Source organism: Crocodylus siamensis, chromosome 12 (genome assembly GCF_052110815.1).
Source record: "Crocodylus siamensis isolate JL-2025a chromosome 12, ASM5211081v1, whole genome shotgun sequence".
Classification (NCBI taxonomy): domain Eukaryota; kingdom Metazoa; phylum Chordata; order Crocodylia; family Crocodylidae; genus Crocodylus; species Crocodylus siamensis.
The window spans coordinates 43,135,590-43,158,309 of record NC_143406.1 but is presented as its reverse complement, the minus strand read 5'-3'; the positions used below and the strand labels follow the sequence as shown (position 1 = coordinate 43,158,309).

General features: G+C 40.4%; 1 protein-coding gene across 2 annotated transcripts in view; it reads right to left on the bottom strand.

The window, feature by feature from the left end:
• The window catches only part of SDK1 (sidekick cell adhesion molecule 1), a 671,164-nt gene that overhangs the window by 636,735 nt on the left and 11,709 nt on the right, over window positions 1–22,720 (bottom strand). The gene's annotated exons all lie outside the window — the stretch shown is intronic.

The window sequence follows — 22,720 nt, the reverse complement described above, 5'->3', positions numbered from 1 at the left end:
AAGAAAGCAAGACAAGCTTACTCAACTTACTCAGACAATAGGTTTGTAGATATAACAAGCCAAGTTTAAGCACACCAAGTAAAGAATGAGAAGAATCAATAAAGAAAGCATCTTTTTGTTCCATGGGTTTCAGCTGCACACTAGTAGTCCTCTCGAGCCAAGTATAGGCAGCAGGAAGCTAGTTTTTTTATATAAGCATGGAAAGTCCAGTGTCATACATCTTACTGTGCTTTGTTGAAACCAATGGGAAAGTCTGTTAATACAAGCTATTATTGAAAGACAATATAGAAGGGATCTCAGAAAGCTAAAAAAATCCCTTGTAGGGCCACAATAACAGAGGCAGCAAATCAAGCCATGATAATTCTAAATTTGCAAATTAAAACTTTGAAGAATCAGACTCAAATATAGGTGATGCTACTTCTAAACTCATGTTTCCCCTTGAAAGTGAAAATCTTGAAATTCCTTAAATCCTTAAGAGGGCACGAGCTTCATCAGAACTGAGCTGGATGAAGCTGCTGCGGCACTGATATTCAACAGCCTGGTCAGGCTCTTTCTGGACAGCTGGACTGGGCCCACTGGCTCAACGCAGCCCATGGATGGACCTGGAATTGCTCATCCGGCCAGCAGGCCAGGCACTAGTAATCTAGAACAGAAGTCCCAAACTTTTTCTTATTGCATACCCCCCTTCCAGATTTACTAGCTGCCCGAGTACCCCTACCAACATATATTTTATATTTTAACCCCTCAAATGCCTGTTATTAGCATTATAATACAAATTAAATCTGCCACAACAATTTCTCCCATGTATCCCCCAGAGATGTCTTGCATGGCCCAGGGGTAAATGTACCACAGTTTGGGAGCTCCTGATCTAGAAGAACCAAGAAAGAAGTTTGTTTTCACAATTTCAAATAACACTGAAAAAAAGATTAACTTCAGTGCAAAAAAAAGTCCAGCCGAGGACTGTCCAACTTCTTGGCGCTAAGCACCAGATTACAGTAAAGCAATTTGTGTTTCATGAGACTCACAAGTCACTACGTGGACAGCCCTGATCTAGCCCACTGAATGGAATGCTTGGTCAAATGCCCAAAAAACACTGAAGAAACATTTTAGAGATATGTACAATGCTTAGCAGTCAGACAGCCTGTGAAAGGATCTTTTCCAAGATATCTGAGTTTATCACAAGTACACCACAAGCTGTGGCTATCTTGGTACCTATAATACATAACCTATAATACTTTAGTTTTCTGGATTGAGAGAGAGAGAGAGAAAGGCAGGATAAGAGAAAAGCCAGAGCTATCTTAGCCTCATTTAAATCAATGGGGCTTTCTCTCTGTTTTGAAGGTGGTCAAGGAACTTAGGTGAAATCCTAACCCCTTAAAATATCTAGTACTAGAATCAATTCCTCCAAGTTAATTAAGTATTGTGTTTAAAGTTCTTGTAAGCAGGTGCGCTTTATTGCTAACAAGTTGGCCAACAGCCAGAAGTACAAGCATATGATTATTACAGTCACGTATCGTAAATCAATTGTGTTTATGGTAACACTTCTGAAACATTTAACTACTTTAAAATTCTTAAATACATTTTTGATATTCCAGCCAGTGTTGTTTTTGAGGTATTTATTGGGCTAGCCACTACTACTGTTGGACTGGAGGGAGAAGGAAACTGCATTCCACAATAACTTAAAAAACCATTGTCCTATATTGTAGATTCTTGTTGACATATTGAACAGCACAAAATTGTTCACCCTCCTAGCTTTTAATTTTTAAATATTTAATTTGTATCATGTGATACAAGCTAAACATTATGAATATAAATATTTATCTCGAACATTATTCCCTATGTAAAATACAAATGGATTCTGTGGTCATTTAAAATGTCTCAAACTATGAACACTTTAAAAAAACCAAAAATAAATAAATAAACAAATAAAAAGAGATTACAGTCAACTAAATCAACTAAGTTTATTTAAACAATTCACAAAGCACTATTGCCAGAAGCCTCTGTGGGAGCTGAATATAAAGCAGTTTATATAATTATACAACACACACATTGCCTTTATTTTGTCATTTTGCATTTCAGAAGCAACAGGATGTACTTCACAGTTCACCTATAGAATGGCAGGGAGCAACAAACAACCAATCACAAACCTTGCGCTTTGATGCCCTCTGCTGGTCCTACCTTCCAAGAGTTTGATACCAGTTAACATGGTACTTTCTGCACCTGACTTCTTCAATATGCTGTGAAAGATAACAGAGTGTGTATCCAGACGGGCAAAATAAAGAAGCAGTGCTGGAACCTAAAAAGACCAAGGAAATGTTAAGAGCACACAAATTCAATGCAGTGGGACCCAGGTACAGTAGCTTCCTGAATGAGGCTCCAGAAGGGGGAGCTCAACTAGGCCTGTGACAGTTGTGCAACACAACTAGTAATCCTGCCCTGAAATGGCGTAACTTTGAGCCGAATAAGGAGTGTTTTAAGCCACATAAAGTTGTTAACTGCGCAGCCAATCCAGAGGTTTAGAGCTCTAGAAACTACCTAAAATTATCATCTAACAAGGCCCTAAATAACTTTATCCATGAAAATTTGTGAACGTGTACACTCTCAGGCACCTAAGTAGTTAGGCCTTCTTTGTGGCTTGTACACTTAGCTAGGCACATAAGCTGCACTGTAAACACCAGAGTCCTTTTTGGATCTGAATTGCGTTCTGGCTCTGCCTTGAAGTAAGACTGGAACAACAGCAAGCAACACTTGGCAGCGTTTGAATTCATTACTCATGAATTCATTTTTAAATCACTGATACCTAGACAAGTAAAACCTCAAAAGAGAGGACCCGTAAGTAATTCAAATCAGTTATACATCAAAGTTAACTAACTGGAAAGAAATATAAGAACATTAATCTGCTAAATTTATTAACATATTTATGACAACATGGCATATATCCAAAAGACATGCTGCAAAATCCACCTAAAAAAAAGGAAATCTTAATTTTAAGATATTACATGTAAATGTGCAGGTGTTAAAAAAACATGGCCTTACTGGTCTGTGTCAGGAATACTGCACACTGAAGTGTTGTGTAGAGACACCCAAGCTACTAGCTCAGGTAATGAATGTAATCTAGTCAGAGCACCCTCCAGAGCAGAGCAATTCCCTGCATGCATCTCTGTGCTGCAGCGTCTAGACCCGGGCAGGCAAAATGCGGCCCAGGGGCTGCATGCAGCCCACCAGGCCATTCTATCCGGCCCACAGGGTCCCTAAAAACTTTAGAAAATTAATATTTATCTGCCCCGGCTGCCTATCATGCGGCCCTTGGAGGCTTGCCAAAACTCAGTAAGTGGCCCTCCGCCCGAAATAATTGCCCGCCCTTGGCCTGGACTGTTTCCATTTAAAGGTAACGTGGGCATCTCTACATGGGACTACAGTGTGAAGTGTCAACATATCCTGTGTGATAACACCAGTGAAGCGAGCGTCAGACACGACTGAAGCAAAAAAAAAAAATACTTATATATTATATAAATATATCATTAAGAAAAACCACTCTGTGAAAAGAAAAACTGGCAGTTAAAAATCACTGATTTTCTTTTCCTGCTAGTGCACTTGTTTTGTCTTAGTTTAGGGAATAAATACCAAATTTGGATCTTTTAAATTTTTCTGCCTTCTCCAGAACCTGAACAATATTATGCTCCAATCTACCACCAAACTCTTGGCTGAGTGTATTAAAGACACATTTCAACAAACCTTTTTCACTAGTTTTGTGATGTTAGCTTTTTTTTTTCTGTTGACTCTTTTCTCCCCAGAAAAACCCTCTTATTTACTTCTAAGTTAATTTAGCATCTTCCTTTTCTATAAAACTATTTAAAATTTGAATGTGCATTTTAATTGGGTTTTGTTCTTTTATTTACATGCATTTATGTGCAGTATGTCCAACTAAACAAAAAGGAACAAAAATGAATGCTTTCCAAACAAATAAGCATTACCAATAAAAGAATCTTCAAATTCCTAACAGTTGTCTATTTATAATAGAAAGGAATACCCCTGATACTCCTCAAAAAATCCCAGAGGAATCACAACATTGAAAACACTAATTTTCCCTGCCAATCTAAAAATTTTATGTAAAGCTAACTAGATTGATGTCAAAGAAATGGAAACAAACCTGCATTCCATATGCCATACCAGAAAAAACAGCTTGTAGGGATTAGTATTTTGTGGAACAAAAATGTGGCATCTTGAACAGTTCCAAGATAAAAACTTCAATCCCTTTTACTCACAAAAAAGATTTTTTTTCCCAATCTAATTCTGTGATATTTTCAACCTGTAAATGTATATGATCACACAAATTAGAGGTAAAAAAAAAGCTCATTCAATTCTATGCTTTGCATGGACAGTTAGTAAACAGGGGCTGCATTTGATATTATGTAACATGTCAGCAATCCAGAGTTTGACCTTCCAGTCTAGAAGTATGCAAATGCTAAATCTGAGACTAGGCAGAAGATAAGGCAGGATAGTACCTTAGGCTGTGTGTAGACGAAAAGTGGGGTATGTGTGCACGACACTTTAAAGCGGGCTAAATGCTTTTGCATCACTTTAACAGTGTTGGTGTTTGCACACCCCGGCAGCATATTGCACGCTAATTCCAGCTGCTGTAGCAAATTCAGCAGCGTAATGCATCTTAAATGATGGGGCACAGCAAACTAAAATTCCCCCAAGGAGTTTAAGTTTGCTGCCCTGCCAGCCATGGAGCAAAGCACCAGGCTCTGTGCAGCTTTGCAGGAAGCCCTGCAGGCAGCCTGGCAGCAGCCCAGGAAGGCAGGCACCACCCAAAAGAAGAAGAAGAAAAAAAAAGTGGTGATCCTGATCTTCCCCCTGGCCCCCAAGCCTGCCTGAGCTGTGCAGGGGCCTGGTGCTTCCTTCCGTGGCTGCAGTGTCCCCCAGGACTGCTTGAGCCAGATGCCATCCGGGGGGGCACCACTGCCACAGGGGGGAAGCACCAGCTCCCCTCCCAGCCCCCCCCCCCCCACACACACACAGAGTCCAGGGACTGCTCCACCCACAGCTTGCCATGTCCTACCTGCCTCTCTGGCAGCAGGGAAGTCAGTTGTGTGCATGACACAGGGGTTTAATTGACCCTAAACTGAAGCAGTGTTTTTAAAAATCCACGGCTTCAATTTAGGGCCTCCGTTTCATCTACATGTTACCTTAGGGACTAGCTCATTTTTTACATTAAATTATGGTAGTCTCTAAGATGTCATCCTGCCCTGCCTTTTCCCCAACTTCAGACTAACATGGCTAACTCCCAGAGCTAAATAGTAATCATTTCTGCCCAAGATGTGGGAATAAAAAAACCAAGTCAAACCAGTGCCAATCTTGACTTCAAAGACCTTTGAATTCAAAGGCAAAATGGACAAGAATCAAATATGTAACCTTCAATATGTAATGAAGTCTGCCTTTATGAATCTCTTCCATGGGTGCCTATTTTTAAATTCAATTACTGCAGATAAAATTTTGTAAATCATAATTCTTGAACATCTAAAAATACTTATCTAGATATCTATGGGGCAACTTGCATTTCAAACATATTTCAAGTCAAAGGAAAACTTTATATTTAAAACAGGACTCACTCCATCCAAATTATTTGGCTATGGCATTAGCACTCCAAACATCTGACAAAAGGAAGGTTCAGAGAGAAGCAGTAAATTTAGTTTCTCTCTCAAAGGTAGAATACAGCAGTTCCCAATCTTTTCATTTGGGCTACCCCACTTCCGGGTTCATGACCTGACTGCCAGAGCAAGCCCGAGTGGTAAAATTGAATTTCTGTGACTCTTGCGACCCCTCTTATAAGTGCTGTGACCCTCTTTAGGACCACAAAACCTCATTTGGGAACCGCTGGCATAAAGTATAACGTATACCATTGCTTACTGCATTGCTATCTGCTTGGCATGCAACAGGTCAGAAGTTAAGAGCGGTTGCTGCATGTCTCCATATCTTAATTGAAAAACAGTGTTTTGCTGCTGCTTGGACTCACAGATCCAAAGCTGAAGAAATTAACAGGTACTTTTAAATAAAAATTCCACACACATTTCGTATTGCTGCCCCTGGTAACAAACCATGTATGCTGTAGTTACCCTAATCATATTTATCTAAATATCTTGCAGGAAAATGCACGTGTGTGTGCACGTGTGCATTAAATATAGAAAAAACAGGATTCTCCCCACCTTCCCACCATGTGAAAAAGGTTACCACAATTCCATAATAAGGGACTGCAAAATGTGAAACGTGGCCTAATATTAAAAATTAAAAATAAATCAATCAGCAGACTACTGAAATATACGGAAGCAATTTAAAAGATCCTTGTCACTTTATAATGACACTGAATCATCTCTTTTCTGTGGAAACCATTTTAAGAATTCATCATCTGTCCACGCAAGTATTTTTCTATCAACAACTCCAAGTAAACTGCCTAGCAGGAGAACGGTTTAGTCTCTGCCTAATTGTCCTCAAAGTTTTAATACTTAAATTTGATCTTTATTTTTTCTGCTGTTAACTAAAAGTCATTTAATCCCTCATCTTTTTGATGCACTATATATAATCCATAAAACTATAAGGGAAATTAAAAGTTATTTCAGACAAAGTGGGCTGCATGTCTATGCATGTCTTTTTGTTCGATACAGTTCTTTCAAGATGACAGTAACCTTAACTGAGCAATTAAGCTGAATAATTTCATTTTCCCTAAACCAGTATTTAGTAATACAGAAATATGTAAAGTTCCTATTTCAAGTACTTTAACAACATTTTTCTTTTGTCAAACTTGTTTTGAACATGAAAGGTTAATATCACATTTGTGTAATAATCCCTAACATCCCTTTAAATGATCAAAGTCCTAGATCTATATTATTGATATTAGACATTGGGTAAGTGCTTAACATCAGCCCTAAAGATATACTCTAATGTTCAATGGCTCACCGCCTGTTGTCATGGCAGTGGCGGAAGTTCAGTGCCTGAAACAGGTTTAGGCTTGATTAATAGCTCCACTGGGCTTTTAAATGTCAACTGCCAGGTAAACTGTTAATGAGGAAAACATTAATGTTTGCCAGTCGTAATAAAAAGCAGATCTACGATTTTCATATTTTACTTTTTTGAAAGGAAGGAAAAGACATTTTTTAATTTATTACAATGTTCAGAAACAGTTTTCTCCTACATTTTGGGGGGGGTAGGTGTAAGCAAATTTTTCATATGGAATTACTGATTTAAAAACGAATAATAATAATAATAATAATAATAATAATGTCGACTTTTTGCGGATTCTTAAAATAGTTCCTAGAGAAAAAGAAAATTCTGCTGGAATACTGAACCAGTCATTAGAAGGAGGGCTTTGCCTCCAGTATTTTCTTTTCTCTGACCTAATTTTATGAGTGGCTGAGTTAAAAATGTGGTTCTCTTATCCTAGATAGGATGGCACACTACAGTTCTCCCAAATTCACTCGCTGCAGGCAGCCCAGCCCTAAAACTTCTTTTCCAATATGTTAAAACTTTTAGATTAATGGATAATATAACTACCTTGATATCACAGGACTTTCTGACTGGTGGATATGTTCCCTAGTGGAACTACAACACAGAAAAAAAGAAAATGATGTGCTTGCTAATTATTTTCTATCAAAACAACAAGTTTTGATAGAAAGAGGTACGGTAATTTCCATAAGCCAAAAAGTCAGGAAAGGAAAGAAAAAGAACCCCTAATTAAACAAATCCAAAATAAAGTTAAGAGCCTATGAAAAGGAAGTCCTGGGTAAGTAGCTTTCTACTTCAGAAATGGAAAAAAGAAGTCCCAACAAACAACATTAACCCAGGAATACAATTACAAGTCAGAGGAGAAATCATAAAAAATAAGGGCTTAGAGGTAATGATCCACAAATGTGGCATCTGCTGAAAGTAGCACAATAAGGTGAAAACGTTTTGTGAAGGTGAAGAACAGGAAACACCAAGTATAAGTCTTGCACTGTTACTCAGCAGAAGAATCTCCCTTTACTGCCGAAGGGCAGGAAATAGTATGACGAGCAATAGTATCTCACAGCAAGTGTACCTACACGTGCTATTAAGGCAATGCAATAAACTCTGGGCCAGTTGACACCAGAGTTAACTGCTCCTAGGTACAGCATCTACACATGTGCCCAGGACCACAGCAATTACAACTAGGACGGAGCAGTCCTGGGCTGGTAGGGGGCAAGGGGCTGCCAGTGGTGGTGGAGGGGCTGGCAACAGGGGCTGGCCTTGGCTGATCGCACCTGGTGATCACAATAATAGCAGCTGCACTGACAGCTCAGGTGCTCCCTCCAGCAGAGCTTGTGATGCTGCCCCATGCACTGCTGCCACCCAGGAAGCCACCTCCACCACCAGTTAAGGGATGCTTTTACTTCCTGGGGTTTGGATATCAGTCTCTTTACCTCCAAAGAAATAAAGTACAAGAGGGTCTATTAAAAAGTCAGAAATAACACACAAAAGATATGGATCCTTTTATGAGAATCTTACTTCTAAGCTTTAGAATAGGAAGACCACAGCATTTGTTTTATCACCTATGTGAAACATGCCCTCTGCTAACTTAATCATTATTTTTATAAGTATCCAGAAAAATGAGGAGGCTGAAAAAACAGTTCTGGAAGTGCAGGAGCTATACTATATAGGAAAGGCACTTTTAGCAGAAGAAGTGCGAATGGAAAAGCAAGCATCCTTGAAGGCAAATGATGCCAAAAATTCCTATCAAATGGCTGGAGAACAGTCCTTTTTCCTTGACTCTTTACAATGTCTGGAACTTTTCTAATTACTTTAAGTACTCCAAGCCCAGGAGAAATACTCCTATTCTGTTGGGAACCATATAATACCTAAACCAGGGGAACAAGCCCTTCCCAAGTGAGCTGCTGCTGGATTACAATAATGCTAGACTTTTTTCTGGACCATAGGAAAGGAAAGGGGAACAGACTACAGTACTTTCTATTTATGATAGAGAGAACTGACATATCTGAATAATCCTGGAACGCTGGTCTACAGATAAAGAAATTCTCATCTGCTCATTATGACCTAAGCCAAATCCCCTACTTCAGTCTCCTTTTCTCCTCCAATTTTCTGCTTATCTTGGAACTGCATCACTGAAGCAATGTGACATCACCCAGATTAGACCTACTTGAACTGCTGCTCATACCAGGACTGCTATGACTAAATTTGGGCTGGGCTTTTCCAGAAGGTTTTGCAAGCAGAACAAGCTGACAATGGAGGAATAAAAATAACCACCATAGTCTAAATGTGTCCTCTATTTTCTTCTACAAGATGACTGACTTAATTTCATGTACTCTTGTTCCATTATTTTTTTTTTTTTTTTTTTTTAACAAACCCAGGGAGTCACTTGGATTTAAAATGGGGTTTGGAGTATTGAATCCTGTCACTTTATTTCTTAATTGTTATGTTTTCAAATTCTATTGATGATCCACATACTGGGCCTTTTAATCACATGTGATGCACACAGCTCTTATTCAATTTTGGTATACTGTATTTGTCCAAGGCACTTACATTAATAAGTAGCTAAATTTAAGACTTAAGACATTTCTCTTGGAAAAAATATTTAATTTTACTTAACAGCTTATATTTTCCCCAGTAGAACTGGTTAAAGCTCATGGCTGTGTGCCCAGAGTGATCCTAACTTAGTAAAAAATGGTCTGCAGTGATAGACAATGCTAAAGCACTCCTTAATGAGCCATCAGACTGCTCTGTGTATTCTACAAAGCAGACATTAACTTTAAGCCCAAGTGAGGCAAATTTCTTAGAGTGCTTTAGTTTTTTTATATATTACACATACAAGGACACAGGAACACTTTTACATCCTCCCCTGTCCAAGCACACTAAATTAGCTATTCTCCTCTACCTTGTTTCAGATTTGTCAACTTTCAGATGCTCTTTTTATTCTATGGAAACATTTTTAGGATGCAGGAATCTAGTAACTTTCTCCAAAATAAACACAAGACCATTCTATTTTATTATGAAGTGCAATAAAACCTGAGCGTCTAAAAAGATAATTGATTTCATTATAAATTCCTTACATTTAAACTGACTCTTTACTTGGAAAAAGAATTATTACCCATTACTAATTTGAGTGAACAGTCTAATTTTTCAGTTCTTGAACCCTATTGAACCATATCCCTTTTCAGGCACAAAAAAGGTATTTATAGCTGTACCAAAAATTAGATCAGAGCAACATTAATAAAAAGAGAACAATTTATATACTGACATTAAAGAATGGAACTTTACAGGGATTATTCAGTGTAACTTCAGTAACACTTCTTTAGGAAGCCCTCCTCTAAATATTAATAAGAGACCCAGATGATTTTAAAAGCTGACCACCAGTCTAAGTCATGCCTAACAAACTCTAATATAATATAAAATGTTAAGAATTTTTAATAGTAACTCCATAACATCAGCACAATCCAAGAGTATTTTTGACATATGGAGACAGATTGTATTTAAAGCTAAATATACTATCAGTTACATTTTTAAACTGTGAGTAAAAGTTGTTAAAGTCACAATAGTAATCACATTAAATAGCCTTATAAATGTTAGCCTTTTTTTTTTTTTTTTAAAACAAGACTAGTTTAAATGATCATTATTGTCTACAAACCAAAATAAATTGTTGTGAACACTGCAAGGCTTTTTGCAAGTTCACACTAGATAGAAGTTGTACACTCTTCAGACAGAAAACCTCCCAAATCATATCAGACTTAGCAATGCTTTCTACTCCTTTCACAAAATTGGCAGAATGTGCACAGAATAACAAGGCATGCTAATAGGCCCTCCCTCACCAGACTCATGTTAGCCAAAGCTAAAAAGACAGCTTGAAACCTGTTGCCTGTAGCTGTCTGTTGCCTCTAGAGGATGCAGCACCGCAAGGTCAGGATGCGGTTCTGACAGCCATTACACACTAACAAATAAAAAAAACGGATGTTTAGGTAATTCAGTACGTACCAGTGTTTTTACTCTATTATTAAAGCTGACAAAACAGATTCCCCAAATTTGGAATTTGCCTTTAAAATATACAAACTACCACTATCTTATGTCACCAAATGAGATTACTATTCAATGAAATTACTATTGGATATATTCACAAATATAAAATACGCTTAGGAATCTGAAATTCAGCTACATAAACTGTATAAATTGAATTCCCCAAAATAGTTTTGACGTTCTTCCTGCAAGCTATTGCATCCTATAAGATACAAAATCATACGTTAACGCAACCTACCTGACACCAAAGGGAAAATAGCTCAGATATAGTTATAGCTTCTGAATTACATCTCATTGTTTCTGAGACGCACAACTTTTCAGTTGATTACTTCAGTCACTCTTTCTACTTAGTTTTAGATCCTTAGGAAAAAAGCTGAGAGAATGTGCATATGTAAAACAGCATTAATTATGATCAGGATGTGCAGCAAAAAATCTTCAATCACAATGCAGTTTTTACTTTCTGCAAAACACACCTAATAGCAAAATAGCAAAAAACAGATAATGAATTCTTAAGAGACTTAAGAATCTTAAACAAGTACAAGTGCAAGTGCAAGGCGCTGCATCTAGGGAGAAGGAACCAGCAACACACCTATAGGCTGGGGAACTCCCTTCTTGTCAACACAGTGGCCAAAAGGGATCTTGGAGTCATTGCTGACTCCAGGATGAACATGGACCGCCAATGCGAGGAAGCGGTCAGTAAGGCTAACCGCACCTTGTCATGCATCTACAGATGCATCACGAGCAGGTCCAGGGAGGTGATCCTCCCTCTCTATGCAGCATTGGTCAGGCCACAGCCAGAGTACTGCATCCAGTTCTGGGCGCCGCACTTCAAGAGGATTGAGAGGGTCCCAGGGAGGGTCACACGCATGGTCAAGGGGCAGCAGGGCAGGCCCTATGAAGACAGGCTGAAGGGTCTGAACCTATTGAGCCTCCACAAGAGAAGGCTGAGAGGGGGTCTGGTGGTGGTTTACCAACTCACCAGGGGGGACCAGCAGGAATCGGGGAAGGCTCTGTTCCCCCAGGCACCACCCGGGGTTACTAAGGATAACGGCCACAGATTGTTAGAGAGAAAGTTCAGGCTGGACATCAGGAGACATTACTTTACAGTTAGGGCTGCCAGGCTCTGGCATGGGCTCCCAAGGGAGGTGGTGCTCTCTCCTACCTTTTAGGGTCTTCAAGAGGAGGCTGGACAGATATGTGGCTGGGGTGATATGACCCTGGCACCCGTTCCTGCCCGGGGCAGGGGGTCAGACTTGATGATCTGTTTAGGTCCCTTCCGACCCTAAGTACTATGATACTATGAAATATGTATGATTAATTAAAATAAACATGTACTGATCATAGCAAAATAATGTCTTTAGAACCCCCAAAAAACTTCATAAGTAATTCTGTAAAAAGTAGTAATTATTCAGTGCACATGTTAGAAAGCTCAACTTAATACCTATTAGGAACATCTCAATACAGTGGAAGTTCTGATCAGTTAAATCAGATAAGTGGAAACAAATATACCATAAAAGTTAGGAGACGGTAGAAGAATTCAAAATGAATACTATTAAGGCTGAGGCATTATTAGAAGACCTGTGTTTAAAATATACATGATGCACACCTCAAAGTTACAAATGGCACCTTCTACATTTTAACTCAACCTTCCAAATATTTTCTTTCTACTTTGCTCAACACTGCGCTTAGCCAGTTCTCCTGCTGCTTTTCTCAGGTCTGTTTGTGTCAAGTTATAGCTACTGGGGAGAAAGACTGCTAAATTATTGCCAGTGGAACAGCGTTTCCCAGAACACCCTTCTGAACAGCCAGATGACAAAAAAGTTGTAGAAAAGATACAGTTAACGGCACCCCAAGCGACAGGAAAAAACCATAACAATTTACCAAAAACAACCCATGTAAGACTAAGACTGAGGAGACACTTAGAAATAGAAATCTGGGGAAAAAATATGTAAAAGACCAAAAATATTACAGAAAAAACTATTACTCTCTTACAGAAGTAATACTCTTCCAACAAATAGAATAAAAGTAACATCACTTCTGGCCCTATAATGCTGCAATACAAAGCAGAAAATTGTTTTTCTTTCCCTGGTGATATAATACGTAGTGGCCTAGGGTGCTAACCCACTCTGTAACACCTTGATAGGTGATAGAGAACAGTTCTACTATACGCACAGACTTTGGTGTTACATTAAACTTAATATTCAAGTGTGACTGACAACTGGTGCACTATATGTACCTAACCCTGATACTCGCTGACAGATTGGGAATAAAGAATGCAGAGTATGCCATAATTTACCAAAGCACAGATGCCTAGTCACAGCATGCTGCAGTGATTTTCAAGTAAACATATCACCAGTATACCATTAATTCTAAAAAAATGACAACCAGCACTTATTCCACTATACTGAACATTTGTACAAGAACTGGTTTACTTAGGAAATTGAACAGCTCTGATATAAAAAGTCTGAAAAGCACTAAAAACACCCATAAAAAAATATGCACTTTGGACATTTTCAAGTTAGGAAACCTAAGAAGTTCAGTACAAATATGCTGCATGAACACTTTGGTTTAATTCTACAAAATGTGCAGGAAGCATTTCAAATAGCATAATTTATTACTGATCATTACTTACCCGGTAACTTACCAAAAAGAGTTGTAACTGGACCGCACTTGTGCAGGACAGGTGGTCCATTTTTATAATTGCCAATTAGACAAAAGGCTGAAAACTTTCAGAACTTCAAGAGACTAGAATAGAGTAAACCTTGTGAGTAAACTTCTTCTGAGTTCCCAAGTACAGTTATAGTTTCATAGTTTCATAGTAGCTAGAGTCGGAAGGGACCTAGGTAGATCATCTAGTCCGACCCCCTGCCTTAGCAGGAAAGAGCCCCGGGGTCAGATGACCCCGGCAAGGTGCTCATCTAACTTCCTTTTAAAAATCCCCAGGCTAGGAGCCTGCACCACTTCCCCTGGAAGCTGGTTCCAGGCCCTAGCCACCCTGACTGTGAAGTAGCGCCTCCTAATATCTAATCTAAACTTACCCTCCGCCAGTTTGTGACCGTTATTCCTGGTCACTCCTGGCAGCGCACGGGGGAACAGGGACTCCCCCAATACCTGCTGATCCCCCCTGACCAGTTTGTAGCAGGCCACAAGGTCCCCCCTTAACCTTCTCTTGTGGAGGCTAAACAGGTTCAGGTCCCGTAGACTATCCTCATAAGGCCTGCCCTGCTGACCCCTGATCATACAAGTGGCCCTCCTCTGAACTCTTTCCATATTGTCCACGTCCCTCTTGAAGTGTGGCGCCCAGAACTGGACGCAGTACTCCAGCTGCGGCCTGACCAGTGCCGCATAGAGGGGGAGGATCACCTCCCTGGACCTGCTCGAGATGCATCTGTGGATGCATGACAGGGTACGATTGGCCTTCTTGACTGCCTCCCCACACTGCCGGCCCATGTTCATCGTGGAGTCAATGACGACTCCAAGATCCTTTTCCGTCTCCGTGCTGGCAAGAGGGGAGTTCCCCAACCTGTAAGTGTGGTGCCGGTTCTTCCTCCCCATGTGCAACACCTTGCACTTATCAGTGTTAAACCCCATCCTATTCTCATCCGCCCACCGTTGCAACCTGTCAAGGTCAGCTTGTAGCTGATTATAGGTATAATTCAGGTACAGAAAGGAATTGGCAGTTTAAAAAAAAAAACCTCTCACCTGTCACACAGGCTCATAGTTTCATAGTTTCTAGGGTCAGAACGGACCTGAGCAGATCATCTAGTCTGACCCCCTGCCATGGCAGGAAAGATTACCGGGGTCAAACGACCCCAGCAAGGTGTTCATCTAACCTCCTCTTAAAGACCCCCAGGGTAGGAGCCAGCACCACTTCTCTTGGAAGTTGGTTCCAGACCCTAGCCGCCCTGACTGTGAGGTTGCGCCTCCTGATATCTAACCTAAACCTACCCTCTGCCAGCTTGTCATCATTATTCCTGGTCACTCCTGGCAGTGCTCGGGGGAACAGGGACTTCCCCAATGCCTGCTGATCCCCCCTGACTAGTTTGTAACAGGCCACTAGATCCCCCCTCAGCCTTCTCTTGTGGCTCAAATTGATCAGATGCAGAAATCATTCTCCCATAGTACAGACAAAAATAAAAGGAAAGAATAAACATTTATCACCTACAAACACAGCAAAATTTCCCTACCTTACAAAAACCATCCCAGACTTGACAATAATCCCAATGAAAGCAACAGGCAATTGTGCAAGACTAGAAAATAAGAAAAAAGGACTCCAATTAGCTACATCAAGGCACCAGAGCAAAGAACATCTTTACCACAGAGAAGCAAACATTTAAAGGAAGTCACCTTTAAAACCAATCACTTACATTAAAATCATTTTACCGACATCTCGCCAATTCCCCCCAGTAACTACTTTTACAGTTTTATAATTAATTTTCCTATTTTTGACATGTCTCTCCTTTCCTGCTATGCTTGTATCCATGCACAGGACTATGACAAGGGACCTATAAAAATCGAGGCGGCAGGAAGTGACCTCATGAGCTGACTGTGGTGCCTGTTGCCATTTTTGTGATTTTTTGTGGCAAGGCGCCCCAGGCCACTGACTGAGTGAGGGGCCCTGGTGGCAGCCCCACCCCTCAGCACTGATTGGCCAAGAGAGCTGCTGGTCATGTGGTTCTGTCCCTCACCATTGATTGGCAGAGAGGGGTGGGGCTGTATGACAGGCAGTCCTCTTAGCCAATCAGTGGCAAAGGGACAAAAGTGCAGCCAAAATCTTGGATCTCTTTCTACGTGCCGTGGCCATGAAAACTACTGACTCCCGCTGGGGACCCAGCATTTTAGTTTCAGTAGGGTTTTTTTGTTCTAGAGATTCTGCAAAAAATCAGGGAAAACTGCTTTTTGCAGAAACTGCCTCGAGTTGTGGTTTCTACGAAAAATGCGAAATTACAATTTGAGTAGGTTATTGTCGTTAAAGTAAGAAAAAAAATGTAATCAAAAGTGAGTTTAAGTTGACAGTAATTCTTCAAATTTTTTTGCCAAAACTGGTACTATGAGTATCAAGAATTATCTTGAATAGTTCCACAAAGAAGAATTCCCCTTTCCTTATCTATGAGACTAGGATAGCCCAGGCAGAAAGAGTCTTAAATTTTGCCCAGATATTCCATAAGCTTCTATACCATAGAACCCCAGCACTCTGAAATGCCAAACCTTGTAGTTTTAGATTTTTTAACTTTGAAAAGGAACGAATAAGTACTTGAATATGACAGGTATGACAAGTACCACTTAAAGGCCCTCTGCAGACCAGAATGTGCCACAGCTGCTTCCGTTCACGTTTTGGGCTGACAGCAAGCAATAACATATATAACTATACTCTAATCTATATGAACTCAAGGACAGGACTCAAAAAATACCTTGCCTTCATTATGTTTATATGGTGCCTTTAATATCGAACTCCTGGCACTTCAACTTTTGAGTGTGAGATGCGTCTTCACTTGTTAACTCAGAATCCTCAGTTGAGAATTAAATATCAATGGTAAGTACTCTGAAATAAAAATCAGATTTAAAACTAAGAAAGAAAGGGCATCAGAACTTTCATAGGTGAACTTGAAATAAAATTTTCAAGTAATAATAATACTTGGTATTCAGATAGTTCTTTATATCTTCTAAATACACACAATATGAAATATGCCCTTCTCTCAATTATTCTATATTATGCCAGACTCCTGGATATATGGGAGATAGGATTCAATTATTTACGGTTATCTTCTTCCAATTGCTCTACCATCCATAGATTTACATCCAGCTTCTTTTGTGTGCAAAAAGTAGGAATTGCAAACAAGCACTAACTTTATAAATTTCTCTCAAACTCAACCAATAAAAGGTTTTAAAAGTAAAATTCTGGCCTGGTCCTCATGTGTAAACAATCAGCATGAAGGTTCCAAGTTCAGACACTGGAAATAGGAAAAAGAATAAAAATCTCTCTCTAAAGAAGTTTATCCTATAAAATTTACATGAAAAAGCCTTCAGAAATTACTAAATGCACTCCCCTTGCTTAATTTAAAAGAATGGAAGTTGAGATGATTGAGAACTAGTTCTTGAAAGTTCTTCGCAATACAGGATATCATACTGATCCAAAAAGAAGAAATGATACATGGCACCTGAATAATTAACACAATAAAAGTTTTAGATAAAAGAAAATAATATACCTCTTAAATCAAGTATACACCTCCTTGAGCAGAAGATGGTGTTAAATTGTTGAACATGATGCCTACTGATAAGTGCTTGTTAAAAAGTATTTTTTTTCTATTTGAGAGAACAATGGAAAAGCAACTGGCAGTATTCAATTAACAAAGCTGGGAGGGAAACATCCACTGTAACTATTCTAAAATTGGTTTTAAACATATATTTAATCTTTCACCATAGCACAGAAGAATGTCTTTTCCCAAAAAAGGCCTCCAAAAGGTAACAAAAAAGTAAGGGTTCAATCCTACAAACCTGTCTCACTGACAAGTCCCACCAACTTTGATAGGAATTGATGGTGTCATGTAGCCTTCATGATCCAGTCGTCAAATTAAAAATCTCTTGGAAAAGCATGAAGATTGAATCATTGTCACTGCTCTAGAAATTTCCTCTGATTCATATACTCTTGGACCCAGAGTGGTATCAATTACTCAAATTGGAGAAAGCCCGAGAAGTATAATACCCCACCCTTTAAATGACAAATAAATTACATAAAATAAATTTCTTCCAAACCAAAACTGCCAATGAAAACATTTCTAAATGACGTCACATGGGCAGAAGCTCTGGTTGTGAACTGCTGGGTAAATTGTTCCAGAGGCTGAGTTTAGGACTGACAGCTTTTAATATTGCCCCTCAAACTGAGCAGGATCCAATTTTGCAGTGAGGATTGCTGGACACATTTGATAAAAGTAAACTGTGCCCATCCCTCTAGCTGTTATTTATGTCCTAGAAAAGATTTTTCATTAAAAATGAGACAGGATTACAGCATACACATCTAAAGAATGGGTGCGACATGCCTTTTGCTTTAAGACATGTATATAAAATGCCTCAAAAAAGGTGCAACTTCTACAACTCTCCCTTTAAAAAAATCTAACATCTCTGTGACAATAAAAATCACTTGACAGAAGGTGCAGCCCAGGAGTTACTGCTCTTGATCTTTTGCCTCTTAGTGTTATCTGACATTTCTGAAAAACAACGTCTGGGATAATCCATCATGAAACAATCTTTCTGATTATCTGTTGTGAACCAGGTCTTCCAGCACAATAAAAGCCCTTGCTTCAGATAATGTTAGCTTCAGATACGATATTCTGTGCAGATTCTAGTTAAATAATAACTGACGATCTGTTCTATGTCTGGCAGCCAGCAAAGGGGGCTATAAACCCACCTTCAGGCACCACAAACCTAAACCTATTATTATTTGTATTTGTAGATGTATTACCATGGCATGCAGAGGTATACCAGCCATGGACCAGGCCTCCACTGTCCTAGGGGCTCTGCAAATAGAACAAAAAATACTCTCTGCCCCAAAGAGCTTGTTATCTAAGTATAAGACAAGAGACAATAGATGGTTACAGACAGATAAGAGAGAACGGAAAGCAATGAAACAGTATTACTCAATATGATCAACAGCAGCTTCAGCATATTAGAAGTCTAGCTATTCTCAGATTTTCTATAGCGGCATCACAGCAAAATAACAAAGTAACTAGTGGATTTGATGTCATAACCAGAACCTTTTGAGCTAACATAACTATTATTCTAAGTCTCAGGATGGAAACAATAAGACATAGAAGTCTACCTGGGCGTTGTATCAGATCTGCTGCTGAGAAGTCAAAACTTTGCCCTGACCACTCTCATTCCCATTTAGTGTGCAATGAAGCCAGTAATTAGCCAGAATAGAGGACTTAGCAGGGTCATAAGCGCATACCCTAGCACTACTGTCAGGCTTTCCTAAAGAGCTTCAGGATCCCTCTTAACCATTTAGCTAACTGATAAGTTCGTGATAGTACTAGGTGCTGCTGCTTGAGCCTCAGTGGAAGTTTCAAGTACAGCAAGGAGGCTGAATAGTAAGGGTGTGCAAAGCGGGCCATATTCGATTCAGATTTGGCCCAATTCAGGGGACAGTGATTCGATTTACTGATTCAGATCACTGCCCCAATTTGATTCGGCCAAATCTGAAGCTGAAGATTCAATGCTGATTCGGAGAATCAGCAATTCATTCATAGATACAGCTTTAAATGTTTTTTCTACATACCTCGAGGTAACAGGTGCACAACTTGTGAATGCTGAGATAGTGGGGAGGATGAAGCTTCCCAGAGGAGCATGGGGTCCCCCCACGTGCTCGGTGGTGGACCTGGAAGCAGACCGGAAGTATTTCCGGTCCACTTCCAGGTCCACCTCTAAGCACGTGGGGGCCTCTCCCGCACTTTCCAGGAGGCACCAGCTGCCAAGCCGGGGTGGGTCACCCGTGCACTCCATGGTGGACCTGAAAGTGGACCGGAAGTGCTTCTGGTCCACTTCTGGTTCTGCCGCCAAGCACACGGGGGACTCCCCCGCGCTCCCGCGAGACGCTCCATCTGCCCTACCATCTCAGCATTCATGAGCCACCTGGTACCTTGAGGTATGTAGAAAAAAAAACGTAAATACTGTGTCTACGTCAGAATCATCGAATCGCTCCCAATCCATCTGGAGGGTTCCAATTCAATTCAGAGATTCAGCCGCCACATCAAGCTGAATCGAATCAGGAACCGAAGCTTCACACAGCCCTATTGAATAGATACGGAGGCCAGCTTTTGATTGAAGGAAAATTTCCTTGGCCAAGATGGGATGACAAAGCAGGCTACACCCTGCAGGATTAATCTCACTAGCTCACTCTCTGGTCTCCTGTCAAAGCAGTTTTTACAATTCAGAAATCTCTTCATATCTCTTAAACAAAAAAACCACTGGAAGAACCAGAGAGCAGTGCTGGGCTGCACACTCTGGATCCCTCTAAAGCATGTGTTCTGCCTATTTCTGGGCTTGGTCATACATTGAAGGGCAGTGAGTGAGCAGGGCTTGATTCTCAGTAGTTACCCTGGTGTCTCAGTCAAGAAGCAGTATAAACAAGTTGCTATATCTACAGAAAGATCCTTGATTTTTCCCCCCCCCCATGTGTACACACCTGCATACACATATACAGAGCCACCAGAATGGGGCCTTACATTAGGGAAGCATTTTGAATATTTTTGGATGAACTAGAGTTGAAATGGTTTGGGTTTTTTTTTCCTTTCTATGATATTTTCTGTATCTTCTGATTAACTGTAATTTTGTTCAACATTTAAAAGGCTCATCAGGCTCTCCTACAACATAGCTCCTTACTAGAGGTATAGACAGTTTGTGCTATTTAGTCTGATGTGACCACAACCATTTCTAACAGTACCATATTAAACAATCAAGAAAAGAGTACTAAATCACATCAAGATTCCTATTCAGAAAGGAACCTCTTTACTCAACAGCCTACTGGACTAAGAGGTTCTTCTAGACAACCCTAAAGAATTAAGGCAGTGCAGAATCAGTTGTGTACATATGTACTAACTTTCTCACAGTTAAATCTATTTAACTCTACGTCAATTTAACTGTCAGAGCATACACACGTATGTGGAGCAGAGCTGACTTAAATGTGGTACAAGATAATACACCTCTGATATGTATTACCTTCAGTTGCGTTAGTTAAGTAGACTTAGCTCACAAGATGGTTTCCACCAAGTCAAGAAGCTGTATACGTGTACTCTCCAATGTGGCTTAAGTCACCTTAGTTAAGCTGACTTAATACATATATACACACTCAAAAACCACAGGTGTAGTGTGTGTCCTGGTCCACTTCCCCTGAGTCAGTAGACAGCTAACTGTTCTCTTTTTCTGTCAGGTATTTATCCTCTACCCTCCTACCCATTTAAGTAAAAGGGCACAATGCACCTGGACAATTTCCTCCCTGCAGCACTTCAGAAAGTGAGTTAAAAACATAAAACTTAAATGGAAAGCATCCAGAACAAATCTACTTAATCCTGATAGAAAGCAAAAGACTGAGAAGGAAATTACCAAAAGGTATACGAGAGAAAGCTTAGCCAAATTGCTTGAGGCACGAAAACAACTCAAGAGGATTAGTCAGTTACCTAAAGAGAAGGAGTGATGTCACAAAATCATTTTTTCCCCTTTCTCCATCTGCTGGTAGGACAATTTATACTACTATCATAGCAACGGACATACAGAGATTCTAGAGAAAAGGCAATTCATCATAAGGTATATTAGGTGCGTTTAAAAACAACCTACCTCTACCAATTTCCAGTTCCTTAACAAATGAAAATTCTACTTGACTGACTGAATAAATATGTTCTGTTTAGTTTTGGATTTGTTTAATTACATGCCTGAATTTTTCTTTTGCATAATACAATGAACTACTTCATTTTGTTGAGACAATTGATTCTACATGAATTATTTCGGTAGAAGAAATGACAGGGAGTGCATTTCATTAAACAGCGACAAAAATGAGGAAGTAAAGCACTGGAGAAAATAGACATGGTATGAACAAACACTTTGTAACAGTTATTTTAACAATCAAAGAAAGACAAAAAGCCTAGTAGGGACTACTCTAAGACTATTAAACTCATTCAGTTCTGGCTTAACCTATATTTGAAATTAAGTCTTTGCAAGAAAAAATGCAAATTGTGTATTGTTTTAGTGGTAGCCTATCTATATTAATATTGGCTTCCTCACTCCACAGCGTAACTTCTTAGTCTTTGTTTATATTAGAAAAAATACCAGCTATTGCAAACATTTCAAAAGGGGACGATCTCCGTCAAAGACTGAGGAACAAGATAAGGAATTAGATGCATGTGACTGCTGAACGAGGACCCTCCCCGTAGGTGGCTCACCTTCGGCAAGGAGGATGTCGCTGATCTCCCTGGATAGCTACGGGATCGGAGTAGCTTTCTTAACCTCCAGTCCCTGCCTTGGTTCTCGCCCGCCACAACTTGGTGTTAAGTTCAGTCAAGGTGAGTTCGTGGGTGCTCCGTGGCCCGTGATCCCTCAGTGGTCACGTTGCGGGGCTCCGCCACCCCTGCACCCCGGCCTCATGCCACCTCTAGTGTTCTCCCCCTTTTGTGGGTCTGACCTCTTCTTGCTGGGTTGGTTGCTTCCCTTGGCCTGTCCTGCCCTCGTAGGATTACTCGTGGGCCTGCCTGCCCCGTCCTCTCCCGCTATGTCCTGTTTGACCCACTACTGGGTCGCAGCTCAGGTTGGGCCCTGCCAAAGTTTCCTTATCTCCCTGACTGTGCCACCCCTAGGGTTCCTGCTGGGGTATCCTCTTGACTGGAAAAACAAAACCAATAAACAACTCAAAAGCGCGAACCCACAGCCCCTTACCAGCTGGGTCCTTGTTCAGACCTCCCCGGGTCCTCTTGGGCAATACCTGCCGCTCAATCACCCTAATACCCCTCTAGGTTTCCGGCCATGGCCGGCTGGCAGCGACCTCCGCCGGATTATGCCCCCTCAGGGCTCTTCCGGGTCCTGGTCCCCTCTGGCAGGGTTGTGTCCCCACACCTCCACCCTGACACTCGACCTGTGGGTCTCGCAAGCTTCCGGTCTGGGACCCGGGGTTCCCTTGTCAAACGTTCTGCTGGCTTCTCTC